Below are 15,430 nucleotides of genomic sequence, written 5' to 3'. Positions count from 1 at the left end.
GACCCGAAATGCTCCCCCACACATACCTCTGTCACCTGACCCATCTCATACCCCAACAGTAAATTCAACACAGCTCCCTCTCCACGTATTGATGTAAAAAGCTATCCTGCACACATTTTACAAACTCCAACCCATCCAGCCCTTTCACGGAATGGGTTTCCCAATCAATATTTGAAAAATTAAAATTCCCCACAATCACTACCCTGTGCTTATTACAAATATCTGCTATCTCCCTACTAATTTGTTCCTCTAATTCGCGTTCCCCACTTGGTGGTCTATAATACACCTCTGTGTAACTTCCCCTTTCCCATTTCTCAATACCACCCAAATAGCCTCCCTGGACAAGCCTTCTATTCTATCGCACCTAAGCATCGCTGTAATAGTTTCTCTAACAAGTAGTGCAACCCTACCCCCTCTTGCCCCCTGGTTCTATCACACCTAAAGCAACTAAATCCAGGAATATTTAGCTGCCAGTTACATCCCTCCTGTAACCATGTTTCACTAATCGCTACCACATTGTACTTCCAAATGTCAATCCATAACTTCAGCTCATCCACCTCCTTACAATGCTCCTAGCATTAAAATATATGCATTTTAGAGATTTCCCACTTTTTACTTCCTGTCTGCCCCTATCTTTACCAACACCTCTCTTATGATCTTTTGCAATTGACCTCTGTCCATCTTCGTATAGAGCATCCCCCTTTTCTATCACCTGCCTTTCCCCCCACCTCAAACACTGTCTACAAGCTTTCTCTGATTGCACTCTAACCTCTCCTTGCTGTTCTCCTTCATTTGGTTCGCAATCCTTCCCCCAGCCATTCTAGTTTAAAGTCTCCTGAGTAACCCTAGCAAACATCCCCGCCAGAATCCTGGTCCCCCTGGGGTTCAAATATTATTTTATCTTCTAATCAATGACAGGTTATAGCATTTTCCACTTTATTAGCAAGAAGACCAATTCTACCGGAGTCACACCTGCCCTAGGCAGGAATAATCTCATTTATGTCCTCAGGTTGGTCAGAGAGAAGAGACTCATCTACAACTCAATGTGTGGGCTTGATCCCAACTGGATAAGACATTGTGAAGCTAGATGGAGAGGAGCACAGGGCTAACATTACTAATTATAATTATGGCATTCTTCTTACTCATTTGAGTGTCCAGGAATGTTTTGGAACAACAAAAAAGTCTCAATATCTGTCCTGATCATCTTCACTCCCACTGTTGAAAGGTAGTTAACAAAGGATTCAGACAGATTTCATAAATACAACATCTCTAATTCTATTCCTCAGTATGAGCAGTGGAACCCATTTTCTACACACAAGCTACCAGAGGAAACATTCAAGCTATTTATTCAGCCAATGTCAAGTGTGCAAGGTTTAGAAGTGGGGCCAACCCACTGTTCCATCCACTACCACCCTCTGTCTCTGTAGGCAAACCAATTTAGAATTCAAGCAGTGATGTTTCCCTGGATCCCATGCCTCTGAACTTATCAAGCACCTTACTGAAATCCATGTATTCCACATTCATCATCTTACCTTCATTACTTTTCTTTGTCACCTCTTCAAAAGCTCAATTTGGCCCCTCACAAAGCTATCCCTGAGAAGACCATGCTTCTTTGAATGCACGTGAATCCTGTCCCGAAGAACCCTCTCCAATACTTTGCCCACCACTGACATATAATTCCCAGGATTCTCCTGACTACTTTTTTTAAACAAGGGGACTACATTTGCCATTCTCCGCCCTCTGGTACCTCCTCTGTGGCCAGTGAGGATTCAAACATCTTTGCCAATCGCCATCAATCTCATTCCTTGCTTCATGAAGTAACTGGGGGTATATCTATCCAAATGTTTTTAAGAGGTTCCTCTTTCTTAACCTCAACATGCTCCATCACTATTCTACACTTGGCCTCACACTGATCAAGGTCCTGTTATCTGGTGAACACTGAAGCAAAATATTCATTTAGGACCTCCCCTACCTCCAGGCATATTCTCTCCGTTATCTACCTTAACTCTCGTTATTCTCCCACTCATGACTGATGCATAGAGCACCTTATAGCTTTCCTTAACCTTACTTGCCATGACCCTCTCATTCCCCCTTAAGTCTCTTTCAAGATCCTTCCTGTTGCTAAATATGAGCCCTTCCTGACTTTTGCTTCCTAAAGCTTAGTACACTTCCTTCTTCCTCCTGAGTAGCCTTTCCACCTCTTTTGTCAACCATGCTGCCTTTATCCTACCATCTGTTCGCTGTCTCCGTGGGTCAAACCTATCCACCATCCCAGGCAAATAGTCCCTCAACTCCTCCACATTTATTTTAAATTTAGATATGCACCACAGTATCAGGCCCTTTCAGCCCATGAGTCCGTGCCACCCAATTACACCCAGTTGACCTACACCCCTGCACCTTTTGGAACAGTGGGAGGAAACTGGAACATTCAGAGCAAACCCATGCAAACAAGTGGAGAACGTGCAATCTCCTTAAAGACGGCTCAGGATTTGAACCCCAATAGCTGGTGCTGTAACAGCTTTGTGCTAATTTTGCCACCCCTTTGTGCTTTGCATTTCCCTGAGAACATCTTTTCCCAATTTACCCTCCTAAATTCCTGCTTAATCCCATGGTATGGTAATTAACCCTTCCCCAATTAAACACTTTCCTATTTTGTATATTCCTATCCTTTTCCATAACTATGCTAATGGTCACTTTTTAAATGCATGGTCCGTTCAAGAAGACACCACAGCATGAGGATAGTTCCCCCCCCCCCCACCCCACTCAGTGGTTGAGGGAGAAGACAGGAAGAGGACCCTACTGAGGAAGAAACCACAGCAGTGGATCTGGCTTTACTGTGGGGCTTGGCAGCCAAAGACCTCACACCAGGCTGCAGGCTGCTGGAGACTGGCTTTGGGTACTAAGAACCAGGACCCCGTGAGACTGCCAATGGCAAGCACAGCTCCCAAACGATCTCAGCCGTTGACAGCTTCAGGGATTCAGAGCCAGAGGACAAGGAGGTGCGATTTGAATGCCTCAAGGTCAAATTCAATGCTGAACCGAAGTTCACGCGACTACGGAGGTTACGAGGGCTCGAAGCTGGTGGGAGAGGGTTGAATCCACGGACACTGACCCTGAAGGGACTCTCTCCTGCTTTTCTTTCTAGTTTTAATAGCAGTGCTGGATTACTTGGTGACTCATTTGCCTTCTCAGGGCAAGCAACCATTTTTGTGCATTTTGTGTACATACCAATCAATGGAATCTTGCATTTTCCTGAGTCTAATCACAACAGGAAACAAACTACCTTTGAATCTGGAGGTTCATACTTCCAAGCTCATATATCCTCTGCTTGATGGAAGGAGGGAATGAAGTGTGTAACCAGGATGGGATGGCCTTTTAATATGGTGACAGCTTTTCCGAGATAGCGGAAGGTGTAGATGAAGGGGAGACGTGAAGTTACCATCAATTCTGTGTGCATTTCCTTTGAAAATACATCAATTACAGTCACAAGTTATTTGTGAATCTTGAACTGCATGTTAATGAAAATCAATGAACGGTTTGCAGCTACTCATCATCAGTGATTTTGTACCCATTTTTAGCTGCACTTTCATGATGTATTTTTCTTGCTCTCTTGCGTTAGTTGTGATTCAGAAGCCTGAGGAAATTTGATGTTACCTGTATCTCTCAACAACTTCTACATGGGACGGGAACTGCTCTGCCCAAGACTACAAGATCCTGCAGAGGACTGTGAATCTGGCTCAGGTTATCACACATATCCCCTCCCCTCCATTGACACCATTGCACACATTCTCCCTCAGTTCCATCTCACCCACATTCTCCCCTCCCCACCTTCATCCATCCAACCTACAACTCCTGCTACCTTGGAAAAGCAGCCAACCCAGTTAAAGACTAATCCCACCCCCATCACACTCTCTTCATTACTTCACCCCCCGCCCCCCCAACAAAGTCAGGAAGAACATTCACAATTGTGAGATCTCGCACTAGCTGGTTGAATAACATAGTCTTTTCAGTGGACTCATGAGTGAACCTCACTATAGAAAAATTATACTACCTTCGCTCTGTACCATCTGACCTCTCTCTGTAGCTCTGCACTGAGTCTTACTTGCTGTATGTGCATGAGATGTCTAGTGGTCTACTCACAAATCAACCTCTGTCATTGCATCTTGGGACTCGTGACAATAAACCTGAACTGTAACCCTACTTCAGAAAGCACAGACCATTGAAATTTGTTTCTGCCGTGGCTATGTGTCAGAGATACTATTTCAGAGAGAAAAGGCAAACTACAGGTTTTCACGTTGTACACTGCAGGTCAGCTGCTGAGCACTGACCGTTCGCCAACATGGAGAGCATAGTCGTCACCAAATCCACCATGTGCCCTGAATAAAACACACCAGCTTGTCTTCTTAATGCAGAAGACGAGGAGCTGGAGTCCTTTTAATTCTGCTCCGCAATTTAATTAGAAAGTGTCACTTATGGCTATTAATTCATTTGCTGCTCCATACCCCACATCAAAAAAATGTAAAATATCTTTCAAAAAATGTACTGAAAACTTATGAAAGTGACAGAAGAGGTCATTAGGTGCACTGGTCCATATCCTCAGCAGTGTAATTCTTTCAGTCCTCTCCCCTACTTTGTTCTTCTGTCACTCTGCTTTACTTTCAGATGATCACTTAACTAGACCGGTTGTTGACAAGAACCCAATAAACTTCTTAGCCTGCATTCTTTGAGATGTTAAAGAAATCAGAGCAAAATCCATCAGACAACACCTGAGGCCAGGATTGAACCCAGGTCCCTGGAGACATAAGGCAACAATTCTAACCACTGCACTACTGTACTAGACCTCGGTTTTCCAGAATCTAAAATCATTGAGGGAGTGGGAAAGAGAGCTGCAAACCATACGAAACCCTGCCACATAAAGGACTGAGGCAGGAGAGATGTGGGCCAAACACAAGCAAGTGGGATGAGCTTAGGCAGACAACCTGGACGAGTTGAGTCGAAGGGCCCATTTCCGCGCTGTACAACACTCTGTCCCAATGACCTTCCTTATATCCACAGCATCCAGGCAGGAAATCTAACCATAAAAAACCCATAGGTGATGTGGTTAAATATGGCATGGCTGCTGATCAAAGACAAGAAACTTTGCTCAGTGGATGCTCTGACCATTTTAAAGTCAAGAATTTCTTTGTTTAATCCTTCAAAAGCGCCAAAATAATCAATGGCAGGTTCCAGCAAATCCAAGATGGCCGATCTCTTGGCTTCAAATGCATGCTGAAGAGAAGATATTTCATCACATACCTCTCATAAACGGGGTACAAAATTCAAAGAAATCTCTCCATAAAGCACAACTGAGTTTCCCCTAGCTGGGGCCAGGAAATGATGAAACTAATTAACTAAAAATAGTGCACTCTAGCAGCAAGTGCCCAGGTACAATAAAAAGTGACTGGGAGTGAATAGAATCCATCAATCAATGACATACTGGGAACCATGGGAACATTGAGTGAATGAAAACTTCCATTTTATCAGAGTGCTTCGGGTAAAAAAGTCCACTTTAGCCTTGGCTGCATGAAACTGGACTGGGAGTTATTTTTCAGCACTGGTGCAAGTAGAAATTAATTTCAGTTGAGATAAATGCACGGTTATCAAATCTGCAGTGACTTTGATCCTTTGGTGGGCGTGGATTTCCTTCTTATCACCCCTAATGGAGGTTTCAAATCAAAGACCATTCTGGGAACTGATGGCCTCTCTCTGCCAAAGTGAAAGTTCAGATTTATTGTCAGCATATATACGTGACATCACATGTCAAAACATCTACTGCTGTTCTTCCCCACCGTCTCTCATTGTCCCACTTACTGATCTTGCTCTCAATCTAGAAGAGACCTACCACCATTGTCCAACCCCCAGGAAAGGACCAACTCGATGATACCATTCTCACCTCTGTCTCATCCACCATCCTCATCTCCACTAGGGTTCAATCCTCCAGGGTAATTGGCACCCTGGCAACTCAGACTGAAGACTGAGGCTCAGGCTCAGGGGTGGCACAGTTAGTGTAGAGGTTAGAACAATGCTGTTACAGCACCGCCGAGTCGGGTTCGAGTCCAACGTTGTTCGTGAGAAATTTGCACGTTCTCCCTTTGACCTACACGTGTTTTCCCGGGTGATTTGGTTTCCTTCCACCCTCCAAAACATACGGGTTTGTCGGTTAATTGGATGTAATTGGATAGCAAAAGACTGGAGTGGAGTACATTGAGGCCGACCAGTCCAGACTGACCTGGGTCTGGTTAGGTGCAGCACCTTATGACCTGGCCAGTAGGTGTGGCTACAGCTCTCAGCCAATCATTATCATTATATGCAAATATATACAGAGATGATATGATCCCATACTCTCACTCCGTATTATTAGTAACATGTAAATATTAAAAATTTTAAATTTAATCTCGTCACCTGAGCCTTCACATTCTACAGATCAAAGATCATGTCTTCCCTCCCGAAACCTCAACTATCTGCTCCTCCTTCGTCTTCGCAGATGTCCCTAAAACCATCTTCTTTGACCAACATTTGTGTCATTGGCTCTGTATGATAGCTCTGAATGAAGCAAAGTTCAATTGATGTTTGATATTGTGCTCTGATAAATTTAATTTAGAGCTACAGCCATCCCTGCCCACAAGCCCACACTGCTCAAATACACACGCGATCAATGAACTTACTAACCCCATTTGTCTGAGAGAGGAAACCAGAGTACTCAGAGAAAACCACACTGTCACAAAGAGAACAATCAAACACCTCACAGATAGTGGTGGATTCAAACCCAGGTTGCTAGGACTGTAATAGTGTGGTGGTCATCATGCCATCAAATCTTTGGGGCACTCTGCCACGTGAAAGTAGGCCATAAGCAGAAGTTATCCCCACTGATCCAGGCCGCAGAGTAGATTTAACAAGGTGTTGCCTAGATTGGAGAACACGTCTTAGGAAGCAAAGTTGACAGAGCCTGGGCGAAGGATGAGTGATGACATAATAGAAGTGTATAAGATTATGCGGGGTTAGACAGGGTGGACAGCCAACATCTTTGTCCTGGGGTGACAATTGGAAATATTGGAGGACATCTATTTTAAGATGAGTAGAGATAAGTTTATCTCAAGATTTAAGATTAAATATATGATCATAGTAATAAAACAGTGTCATATTACATGAAATTCTTTTTTGCCTGCTACAAGGCAGACAGATTCGCCACCAGCAGGAATTGCCCAAGTGCCTCTTACAGTCAGACTTGCAGTTGGAGAGAGAAGCAAAAGAGTCCCCCCCCCCACCCAGAGACACCGAGTGTCCATCGATTCACCTCCAGCCAATTTGCACCCCCCGCAACCACAAAGTTCAGTCCAAACCATAAGCAACCCAAGCTCCAGATCCGAACCTTTGACACAGTCAGGGACCCTTCAGCACCTCCTCGCATCCTGGTTCCATTATCTTTTACCCCTCCAGCCAGTTCAAGCCAGTCTCCAGCAGTCCGGAGCCCGGCACGAGTCTCTCAATAGCAGATTTCACAGGTTCCTCGCCTCGAGTTGCCTGCAGCCCACTGCAAACACTGGTCCCTCAGCCACAGAGCCCCCTCACTGGTCCGCTGCTGTGGTCACCACGGCTAATCTTCTCCACCTCTCCTTCTCAGACGGTGCGTGATCTTCCCCTCCTCTGGTGCCGTGCTCCAGTCTTTCGCATCCCTGGAGTCTGCAGCCACATGTGGCCTGCTGCTAATTAATAGGCGCCACCATCTTGGGTGCAGATCCGCGGTCGCTCCCTCAACAGGTCATTCAAGTCTGCGCAGAACCAATGGCAGTCGACCGGGTGGTTAGAACCCACAGGAGCATTGCATCTCTGCTCCCTCGATCACTGCGGGTCTGCACCAGCAGCATCTCTGCCGCTACAGCAGCATCGCCATCTTACACTGGTACACCTGGCTTTCAGCCTAATTGGCCATGACCCAGGCCGACTGGTTGAGAACAACTGGTTTAGGAGATACATCAGAGGTACTTTTTAAAAAAAACACACAGAATGGTGGATGCTTCGAATGATTTGCCGGGAGTAGTGGTGGAGGCTGGTAAAATAGGGACATTCAAAAGACTTCAAAAGGCATATGGATGTAAGCAAAATAGAGTGTTATGGGTGTGAAGTGGGGAAATTAGATTATTGTGGAATAGGTTTATGTAGGTCGGCACCACATCGTGGGCTGAAGGGCCCATACTGTGCTATGTTCTAATGTAAAAGCACAGGTATTCTACATGAGGGAACTCCCCAGAGATCATTACATTCCTTGGGAATGGACAGGGCTACACATCCAGTCCAGCAGGCAATAAACAAGTAATGAGTAACCTGCGCTGCATCTACATGGCAAATACAATTGTGGTGGTACAGGAGGCAATGCTGCAGAGGACTAGCCTACAGTAGGAGAGAATAAATGGCAGGCCTACTGCCTGTGCTGACAAGATATCATAAATGTTTAAACTGTGCCACTAAAAGCAGGCTTTTGCACCCAAGTATGTTTAAAGAATCCTGTTGCCATTCTTTGAATCTGACATAAATGCTCAGTGTTTCTCCCCAGACTTTCACCCAAAACAATAATTCTGAACCGATAACAATCAAACTCTGCTAAAGCAGGCTTCTTTTCTTGTTCCAGAAATTTAAAAAATGCAGAACTTTATATATCAGGAATAAAATTGCAGCCATTATTTGCAGAAGGGTCTTTAAAATCCAAACTCCCCATGTATGCTGGCTGCTGTCTCTTGCCCAGCATCTTCCAATTTCTTAAATTCTTATTTGTGATTACTGTCACTCCTCACACCTCACAATGGAGGCTGCCTTTCTCACTGGTTACAAAAAGATTAAGAGCAAAGACCTCAACACTGTGTACTTGAACAGAACTTGTGCACAAATGCAGAAACTCAAAAAGCTGCTGAGCAAACAAAGAATTGCTGGAGGGACCCAGCAGGCCAGACGGCATCCACAGATGGAAATGGTCAATGTTTTGGGTCAGAATCTTAAATCAAGACTAAAGGGAGTGGGGTTGATATAAAGTTTATAAAAGGGGAAAAAGGCTGTGGGAGGGGCCCAGAATGATAGGACAGAAGATCTGATAGGTCAAGAGATAGATAGGAGAGACTACTTGAAAGTGGAGGGAAGGGGAGGGGAGCGGAAAGAGAATGAAAAGTTAGAGAAAGGGAAAATAGGGAGTAGATAAAGGAGAGATTGGCTCAGTGGAATCAGATGGGGGTGAGGCTAACTAAGATGAGAAAAATCAATGTCCATGCCATAGGATTTAAGGCTGTCCAGGAGGAAGAAGATCTGTACACAAATGTGCTGGAGAAACTCAGCAGTGAATAGTTGCCAACATTTCAGGTCTAAACCCCTCATCAGGTATATTCCCTTTTACTCCTGTGGATGCTGCAAGACCTGCTGAATTTCTCCAGTACTTTTGTGTATGAACTCGTCAAAGCATCAGCAGAAATGAACATAAATCCTTCGAACCTATAAATTGGTTCCACTTACTCCATACTTTGAATAAATGAGTTAAAACTTGTATATTTGTAAAAGCAATAAATTCCATTGATAAATAAAATGGTGTATTGATCTTTCCTGTATCTGATCCATTTCCACATAAGCCCACATCAGTGGTTGATCAATACCAAACAATCTACTAATAAATTTCAACTGGGCTGTCTGATAATAATTTTGAAAATGTGGCAACTGAAGACCTCCCAAATCATATGTCCACATCAACTTTTGCATCGATACTCGAGATAATTTACCTTTCCATAAAGAAGAACGTATCACTTTGTTTAATTCTTTTAAAAATTTCCCCGGTACTGGACATGGAATTGAAACAAATACTGAATATCTAGATATATATTCATTTTGATACAATTTACCTGACCAATTAATGTCAATGGTAAATCCTTCCATCGACTTAAGTCAGACTTAATCTTATTTAACAAAGATTAATAATTTAAACCATATAAATTCTTAAACTCCTTATCAATAATTACACCTAAATACTTAATCTTATCTGACCATTTAAATTTAGTAATTTGCAAGCAATCAAAATAATCCTCATCAGATGTAGGTAATATCTCACTTATCTCAATTTACCTTACACCCTGACATAGATCCATAAAATTTTAACAAATCTTGTAAAGTTTGTAAAGAAGTCTTCTGTTTAGATAAATATATCAACACATCATCCGCAAATAAATTAATTTTATACTCTCATTGCCCAACCGTAATACCTTGAATATTTGTATTTTGTCTAATTGCCTGGTCTAAAGGTTCTATAACCAATGCAAATAGGTCTGGTGGCAATGGACAGCCCTGCCTAATTGATCGATACAAAGTAAATACTTGAGAAATCTGACCATTTGTTACAAGGGTTCATGTATAAGGCCTTAACCCAGCTAATAAAAGATGGTTCAAATTTAAATCTCTCCAACACTTTAAACAAAAATTTCCTCTCAACCCGATTAAAGGCTTTCTCAGCATCTAATGCTAATATCATTGGTTGATTAAGTTGCTGTCTTGAAACATTAATTATTGTAAGTAATTTAGTAATATCAGCTGAATATCTATTTTTAATAAACCCTGCCTGATCTACATGCATCAATTTCGGGAAAAAATTAGCCAACCTATTTGTTAAAACTTTTGCTACAATCTTATAATCTACATTCAATAAAGATATAGAAGCAACCTTCAATGGGTCTCTATCTTTCTTTGGTATAACTGTTATCAATGCTCTCGAAAATGATTCGAGAAACAACCCAGTGTCTGTAACCTGCTTCAATACATCCATATACACTGGAAACAACAAATCGTGAAATTCTTTATAAAATTCTACTGTAAATCCATCCTCACAAGGTAATTTACCAATCAGCTTAGATTGTAATGCCTCTTTGAGTTCAAAATCCGTAAATGAACCATCTAACAATTTTACATCATCTTCCTCCAAAGAAGATAAATTCAACTTAAGACAGAAAAGTATCAATCTGTTCAGTATCTACATTCCCTTCAGATGCATACAAATCTTGGTTTGAAGATATAACGCCGTTATATCAAAATCAGTTGATTCCTTTTTCTATGCATAATCCTTATTTGAAGGAATGGGATTCAAAGGGTCTAGTATTAACTGAAGATTGTTTTGAGGCAGATTTATTTCTTTCATTTGATAGGCTTAGAGAGAAGTTTGGGATATCACAAAATACACTGTTTGCTTATTATCAGGTATGTGATTTTTTTTAATGAATAATTTTGGTCGAGAAATAATATTACCAACACAATCGAAGTTTGAAATATTGCTTATGGGTAAGGGAAAGAAAGGGTTTGTTTCTGAAATGAATTCGTTGCTTCAGACAAATATGAAGAAGGTAGGTTTATTGAGAATAAGAGATAAATGGGAACAGGAGTTATCTACTTCTATTTTTGAGGAAGAATGGTCAGGTTTATGTTTGCATGGTGTCACAAAATTAGTTAATGTGTGTTATAATCCAGTTCATGTGGAGATCAGATAGGTACTTTTGTTCATTCTGTGTGGAATTGTACAAAGGTTAAACATTTTTGGGAAAAGATTATAAAATTTTTGCAAGATTTATTCCAAATAGATTTGTATGTAGATCCATGGTTGTGTTTATTAGGATATATGAATCCATTGGCAGCACGTTTGGATAAATCTTGGATTGTATTTATTCAGTTGAGTTTGGTAGTAGCTAGGAAGTGGTAACCTGGAAAAATGGTGTGGAGTTGAGTATACAGAGATGGCATAATGAAATTCAATCATGTTTATGTTAGAAAAAATTACATATAATTTGCGAAATAATTATTCTTTTTTTGAAAAAATGTGGACCCAATACTTGAAATGTATGAATTTAGATGTTAAGTAATTTTTTAAAATTATTCTTGTTTGAATTGTTGAAATGATGTACTGCAACTTAACCCACTCTTTGTTTGTCTATAAATACTTTCTTGAGTATTTGTTAAGCTCTGGGGGAGGGGGAGGGATAGCAGGTGTTGGGATAGTGGGGTGGAGGGTGGGGGATATAGGGGATAAATTTAGAGGGTTTTTTTTTAATCTTTGTATTTTGTAAAATTTTAAATAAATTTTTCGAAAAAAAAGCATCCGCAGAATAGCTTGTTTAACTGTTGTTCCTCATGTTTATGTGTTGCTTCATCCTGACTGAGGACAGACACATCACTGCAGGAATGAATGGTTGAGGGAGCTGAAACAGTTCTGTCGTCGGTTACCCCAATTATCCATAAAACTGAAGAGTGTGCAAACTAGATCACTTCCCGAAGATCTGTTTCCTTCTGCTGCACCGGCAACACCACGACAAAAACTTGTGTCTTGTAAAGTAGAACATAAATGCAAATACCTCCTCTTATTTTTCTGCAGTGTGTACATTTTCTCCAGCTCTGCATGCTGGAATCTCAGGCAAAGAATTGCTGGAGGGACTCAGCAGGTCAGGCAGTATCCATGAGGAGAAATGATCTGTCAACATTTTGGCTTGGGGTTCTCTTCCAATTCCTTGCTCATGTACAAACAGGTCCAGCCCAGACTCACAGACCAGCAAAATCTTAAGCATGCAAATCTCTGAAAATCTGTTTGAACCACCTCAGCCCTTGATCCTGAGTCACCTACTTTATCTGACAATCCCTCATGCACAGTACTCAGCAAACCAATCTAGCCCGAACATCCACTTATCTCAAAAGGACAGCTGGAATCAATTCTGAGGAAGATAACATGGAAACCTCTCTGGAGTAAAATTTAAAGCAAATCTATATTTTTTATCATGCTGGGTTTCTCATTTTATCGTAGATATCCGAGAACAAAAACAGCTCAAAGATAAGTGGAACGATGACTGTGGAACTATCATCTAAACTTAAAACTTGTGCAACCAAAAACACCCGAGCAGTCCTGACAGTCCATCCATCCCATCTAATTGGTTTCCAGGGGCAATAAAGCATGTCCATCTGCAATGCGGGTTCTGAGATCCAGCTCAGGGCTTTCATGCTGATCTGACTGAGAGAAATAACATCCAAATTCAAGTGGCCAATAAGCAGGTTTCTCTCATCATAGATTCAACGAAAGTAGGTGCATATGAAGGCCATTCAGCCCTTTGAACCTGGAACACAATTCAATATAATCATACTGCTAACATCACCTCAGGCCCCTATTCCTGCTTTCTCTCCTTGGTCCTTTTAGCCATAAGGGCCGGATCCCTTTTGAATATCTCTAATGAAATGGGATCAACAACTTGATGTAGGAACGAGTTTCATTTCTTTTAAGGGTTTGAGGTGCTGGTATCAGTATGACATACTGAAAGATGGCTTGCATCAGTGAATCTGATGTCATATTCAAGTGTTAGCTTTAATACAGCCACGTTCAGTAGCTGTGGTGAAGCATGGCTCGACAGCAATCAGCATTGCCTTAAAATGCTTTCTGGGGAATTATGCTTCATGCTCTCTGGTCTCTTGTAAAAACAATAATATGCCATAGCACGCTTAACTCAGGAAGTAGTCAATGCTTCAGAGGATGCTGGTATAAAGGAGGAACACATAGGGCAGCAGGTGCTGGAACCTGGAGCAAGTGAAGAGAAAAGTTCCCACCCAAAACATTGAGGATTCTTTTCCTCCATTGTTTTTAACCTTAATTTTTTCTCCATCTTTTGTATTAATTGTCTCATTTCAATCCCATTAAGAATATTATTGGATTTTTTAAAGCTGTTTTTGGTAGTTTTTTTTTACATATTACCAGTTCAGCTGCAACAGGTCAGAATTTTGGTGCAGATTATACATTGTACAATGGGTGTATGAGAATAAACATAACCATTCTCATTCTTCTGCTGATGCTGATTGACCCGTTGAATTTTACATTTTTAAATAGCACGTTAACAGGTCCTTTGGAGAGCCTGTGCCCCCCACATAACCTGCAGCCCCCATACATTATGAAAGGTGGTAGGAAACCAGAGAACCTGAAGCAGGTCCACACAGACATGGGGAGTATGTAACAAACTCCTCAATGAGAGCACTGGATTCGATTTCAGGTCACTAGCACCATCATAACATTGTGGAAACCCCGTCAAGTTTCTCCAGCAGTTTATTTGCTGCTGTTGGTTTAACACTTGGTATTGACAATGTTCAAAGGGAACGTGTGTGAAATTAGAAATTATGCAGGAAGTTGTCATGCCAAAAAAGCAAGACACGAACATGCTGGAGAAACTCAGGTCATGTAGCATCCACAGAAAGTAAAGTGTAACCAACGGTTTCAGGCCTGGGCCCTTTGTTAGGAATCTGGAAAAACAGGTATTTGCAGGGGGGGAAGAGGAGGGAGGAAGGGGAAGGGGCCAACAGATATGAGGTGAATACAGATGGAGGATAGAAGAGAAAGAAGCTGAGTAGTGATAAAGGGAAAGGGCAGAGGCCTACCTGACATGAGAAGGAAGGGAAGGGGGGTTGGGAGCTGGAAGAAAGGAGACAGAGGGGTGGGGAAAGAGAGAATGAGGAAGGGTTAATGGAAATTGGAGAAGTTGCAGTCAATGCTGTCTGGATGGAGACTGCCAAGACGGAATGTTAGGTGTTGATCCTCCAATTTGTGGGTGGCATTAGCAGTATGATCGCATTGAACATGGACAAATATGTCAGTGTGGAAACGGTATATGGATCGCAGTGTTTGGCCACTGGGAGATCCTTGCTGTGGTACCAGAGGTACCCACAAAGGTACCTACATCTCATCTACATCCAGTCTCTCCAATGCAGAGGAAGCCACAATGGGAGCACGGAATACAGTAGGTTACCTCTGCAGATTCAAGAGTGAGGTGTTGCTTCTCTTAGAAGGATTGTTTGCAGCCCATAATGGTGATGAGGGAATAGGTACAAGTGCAAATGAGGCATTTCTTAAGGTCACAGGAGTAAGTACCAAGGGGGTGATTTTCAATTTTCAATCGGCACATCAAACCTGGATGAACACCAGGCAGATATTCGTGAAGGGGAGCCTTTCATGTATTCCAGAAAATTAAAGTTTTTCAAGGAACAAGTCAAAGTGTTAATTTGGAAAGGTGGAGGTTCATGTCGAAACATCCAGTCCTTTACAACCACTGGTTCTTTTGAATGACTGTTTGCAGACACTGGGTCACATGGCACTGAAATGTTCTGACAACACACATTCCAATGCTTCACAGTGAGTGGACACAGCAGAGGGTGTGAGACTGGTTTAATGAAGCCTACTGCCAAATGTGCAGGACAATTTAGGAGCATGTTCGGCTCCTGATCAGAAAGGCACGGGTTCAATCTCACAAAGCCTGGTGCAGATCAGTTTGCCTATCAGTCTGTTCCAGTTCAGCTCCAAGCAGCGGCTGTATTGATTGCTACATTACCACAAAGTTCTGTTTTTAAACAGAACAGT

General features: G+C 42.1%; 1 protein-coding gene across 4 annotated transcripts in view; it reads right to left on the bottom strand.

Annotated features, from left to right (window-relative positions):
- Positions 1-15,430, bottom strand: part of slc24a3 (solute carrier family 24 member 3) — a 432,795-nt gene that overhangs the window by 292,417 nt on the left and 124,948 nt on the right. Inside the window, exon 1 of one of the 4 annotated variants that reach the window (XM_069932353.1) lies at positions 6,442-6,705. The exons of 2 other annotated variants lie outside the window; for them this stretch is intronic. The gene's annotated coding sequence lies outside the window, so the exon portion shown is untranslated. Of the gene's footprint in view, positions 1-5,932; positions 6,249-6,441; positions 6,706-15,430 lie in introns of those variants that run through there. One more of the 4 variants, XM_069932354.1, reaches the window with a different exon arrangement.

This window comes from Narcine bancroftii, chromosome 4 (assembly GCF_036971445.1).
Source record: "Narcine bancroftii isolate sNarBan1 chromosome 4, sNarBan1.hap1, whole genome shotgun sequence".
In the NCBI taxonomy this organism is placed as follows: Eukaryota; Metazoa; Chordata; class Chondrichthyes; order Torpediniformes; family Narcinidae; genus Narcine; species Narcine bancroftii.
This window is presented reverse-complemented; position numbering and strand designations above follow the sequence as displayed.